We start from the raw sequence: 4,304 nt of genomic DNA on the forward strand, positions 1-4,304 counted from the left end.
GTTCCACTCTGTCCTCTAGGGGCGCTGTGGGTCAGAATGGACTCCACGGCAGTGGGTGTGGTTTGGGCTTTGCTTCCATGAAGATTGACAGCCTTGGAGACCCTGTAGGGCAGTTCCAATCTGTCCTCTAGGGGCGCTGTGGGTTGGAATAGACTCTACAGCAATAGGTTTGGTTTTTGGTTTTGGTTTGGCGGTGATGAGGGCCGCCACAGGAAGCTGAGCCACCTAGGGACCAGCAAGAGTGGGCACTGTTGGCCCCCAGGAGCTGGAATATACACACACGCAGCCACAAGAGGCCACAGAGCCAGAACGGGAAGGTGTGAGGAGAAGTACCCTGGCCCTCTGCTCACTCCCCTCCCTCTCTCCTGCCGATGTGCTGATTGGCTGGCCCTGCCAGAAGTCCAGCCTGCAGGAGCTCAGACCATGCAGTCCATGGAGGTCAACCTGCGTGAGAATGGGCCAGGTGGGGGTGGGGCCGGCAGCACACACCAGGACACTGAGCGGTCCTTTCTTTGGCCAGTTAGTTGCAGCTGCCCTGACCACAACATTGATGTCCAGGAGCCAAGACTAGGACGTTTTGGCAGTGTCGGCAGCTGCATGCAGCATTCTAGAAACCCCGACCTGCCCATCTCCGCAGATTCCAGAGGAGGTGGCTCTGAGCCTAGTCTGGAACGCTCATTGGCAGCTGGTCCATTCGCCATGTTTGTGTGAGCTGCCGCAGGCTTCTCTCTGGAAGGCAGCAGGTGCTGGTGGCCTTGGACCAGGAGGGCAAGGCCTGGGCCTGGGTCAGCTCCCAGGGGCCCTGGCCACAGTCTGCGCCTTCATGTCTTGGAGCCTCTGCAGAACTTTGCGTTCCCAGGGAGTCAGAAGTGGCTGTAAATGATTTGTGTCAGTTGGCTGAGCATCTGAAACAAAGATGCCCTTTCTGGGCTGGGCCCTAAACATGGCTGATGCTGCATTGCTGTGTCGGACGTGTGGACCACACGTTGGTGAGGGCATCCTTACTCAAGTGAGAGGGAACAAGGCCATGTCCAAGTCAGTGCTCTTGGAAGAGAGGAGGAACAGCAGGCTGCTGGTCACAGGTTGTAACAACTTAGGACTAATCTTAAAGGTGACTCAACGTCTTGGTAACATACAATTCAAATATTGTAAATGTCATGGTGGCCCTGTGTGCCTCTTCCCAGGTAGCTAGCTGGTCGTGATCTCGAACTCCTGACTTCCCAGATCTCTCTCAACACACCTCCCAGAGGGGAAGCCCCCTCTCATTAGCATCTTTTTTGATTCTTTGTTGTTGGTGGTGGGGGCTTTCAGGTCAGTTTGACCTGTAGTGACCCTGTGTGACAGACTGTAATGTCCTGTAGGGTTTTCCGGGTGCAGTCTGTTGGGGGGAGACCTTTCCCATGGAGCCACTGGTGGGTTTGAACTGCCAACCTTTTGGTTAGCAGCTGAGTGCTGTGCTTAACTATTGTGTCACTGGGGCTCCTTATAGAGTCATTGCTCATTATCGAGTCAGTAACGAAGAGCCCTGGTGGTGCAGTGGTTAACTCTTGGCTGCCAAATGAAAGGTCAGCGGTTTGAACCCACCCAGTTGCTCCGAGGGAGAGAGAAGTGGCAGTCTGCTTCTGCAAAGATGACAGCCTTGGAAAACCCATGGGGGCAATTTTACTCTGTCCTGTAGGGTTGCTGTGAGTTGGGATCAAGTCAAAGGCGTGGGTTGGTTTGGTTTACCGTCATGTAGTTTCATGTCCAACCAGGGCTGGCTGTGCTAGTCTGGTTAAGGCCTGGGGTCTGCCAGAGAGGAACTAATAACCCACTCCTGCCATTAGTTGCTGTGTGATCCTGGGCGTGTGAACTAACTCCTCTCGTCTGTAGAAGTGGGGATAAGATTAGTGACTGCCTCATAGAGCTGTTGTGGGAGAAATCAGGTGATAGCCATCAATCTGCCACAGCCCGTGTCTGTGAGGTAGGATGATGGGAATACGTCCTGCGTGGAGGTCTTGTCAGAGTTAAATTAGCTCGTGTGTGAAACATCAGGAAATGGTAGAGTGATCTCTGTTGGCAGACACAGCATCTATTATGTCCACGTGTCCATTGTGACATCTTAGTTCTGTAGAAAATACACAAGCCAGCAATCCTGCTCATGCAGGAAACTGGTGAGAACGCGGACACCTCGTGGGCTGAGTCCGGGGAACTGGTGAGAACAGCGTATACCTCTGCAAAAACGGCAAGGAGGCCACATGTTCTGACCTCCTCTAATCCCACAAGAGGAAGGCAGAATCACCATCAATAGAGCAAGGCCTCTTACTGTAAGGCCAGACATGCTGCCTCCCTCCAGCCCTTTCACCAACCGTTCCTCCCAAAGCACCCACCACCTCTCCTCTGGGTTTGATAATTCGCTGCAGTGGCCACACAGAACTCATGGATTATGGGATTTATTAGGGAAGCACCAGGCTACAATTCAAGTTCAGGAAAAACGCTCAGTCTCTCTCCCAGCCCACCATCTCTCAGCCAAGTCTCTCACAGTCTCTCCCCCAGCAGTGCATGTCCTTCGGTGTCTTACTCAGCAACGTGTGTCTCTTGCATCTCTTTCCCAGCAGCACACATCTCTTTCCCGGGCGCATGTCTCTTTCAGCAGCACGTCTTCCTCAACCAGCAGTCAGAGAGAGTTCTGCCTCCAGGAGGCCTCCTTTTGAGCCCGGAAGGGTGGTCAAACTAGCCAATCACAGCATCAGAACTCTAAGCACCTGAGAGAGAGTGGGAACCTCCCAGAACATTGTATTGTGCCACGCCCAACAGAAATATTCCACGTGAATAACATTTACAATCAGGAGCTCCTCAGTTGCTCATTCCACCACTGAGTTTACAATGACTTATGGGTAGAAAAGCCATACTAAGTAATTTACTACGCTGCAACCTTGTGGGCTGAGTCCGGGGAAGTGGTGAGAACGGCGGACACCTCGTGGGTTGAGTCCTCGGCTGGGCTGGACCCCTTCCCTCTCTTCAGGACCATATTTCATCTGGTGAGAGGGTCCAGCCATTTAAGCGTCCAGCCATTTAAGCATGAAACCAAAAGCAAAACGGGCTGCAACACAGGCTGAGGAGGACGGGCAAGTGTCGGAGAGATGGTTTTCACAGGCCCGAGAGCAAAGCTCCCTCGGCGCCCCTTGTGGGCTCAGGCGGGACAGGCCACTGAGAAGCGGCCTCCCTGGGGTTGGCCAGCCGGCCATTGTGAACCCAAGGGCCTTGGGAATGAGGGGACTGCTTCACTTCTGCTCTAAGACCATTGCTGTGGACCCAAGACTGGCTCCATCTCCTGGGGGGAGAGGGCCCAGGCCCCAGGAGCAGTTTTCCCTAAACTCTTGCATCTCCGAGCCCGCCTTATAAAGTGTAAAGAACATTTCTTTTAAATGTTGTGGCTAAATTTAGCAGGGGCTTGGTCAGCTGGAACATTTTTAGAAAGCACATTACAAATCAGGAATGTTTTGGAGAAATAAATAAACTTTCCCACATTGTTGGACTCAGAGCCAGCATTGCAAGCTCCTGCATGCGTGCTGTGGGGTGGGCGATGAATACCAGGCCGGGCACTGCAGAGGGCGCTCGCCGGTACCCGGTGCATACCCGACAGGACTCCTCCTCAGCTTCGCTGGGCAGAACGCAGCTGCTAAGATTATAGGCTGGAATGGGGGCAGGGGAGCTGCCGGTGGTGCAGTGATGAGCTCTGGCTGCTAACTGCAAAGCCACTCGGGCTGGGAGGGAGAAAGACCTGCGGATCTGCTCCCAGGGAGGCAACAGTCACCCAGACAGCACCTGACAGCACCAGTAGTCTCTGAATAAGGGCCTCTGAGTAACATAAGGAAGTGGCGATGGAGAGACACCATGTACTATTTCCTGCATATTTCCTTCCTTGTCTCCACTGTTTTTTCTACCAGAATCATCAGCAGCAGCAGCAGCACCACCATCATCACCATCACCATTATTGTCACCGCCACCACCACTGTTACCATCATCACCATCAACACCACCACCCCTACCATCATCACCACCATCACCATCACCATATCATCACCATCACCACCACTATCATCATCATCACCACCACCATCACCACCATCACCCTCACCACCACCCTCACCATCACCACCATCACCACTATCATCATCACCACCACCACCACCGCCATCACCACCATCCTCACCACCACTGCCATCACCACCATCATCCTCACCACCATCACCCTCACCATCACCCTCACCATCACCACAATCACTGACATCACCACCATCATCCTCACCACCACCATCACT

The sequence above is a fragment of the Orycteropus afer genome, unplaced genomic scaffold (assembly GCF_000298275.1).
Source record: "Orycteropus afer afer isolate SDZICR_OR568_19922 unplaced genomic scaffold, OryAfe1.0 scaffold00057, whole genome shotgun sequence".
NCBI lineage: Eukaryota > Metazoa > Chordata > Mammalia > Tubulidentata > Orycteropodidae > Orycteropus > Orycteropus afer.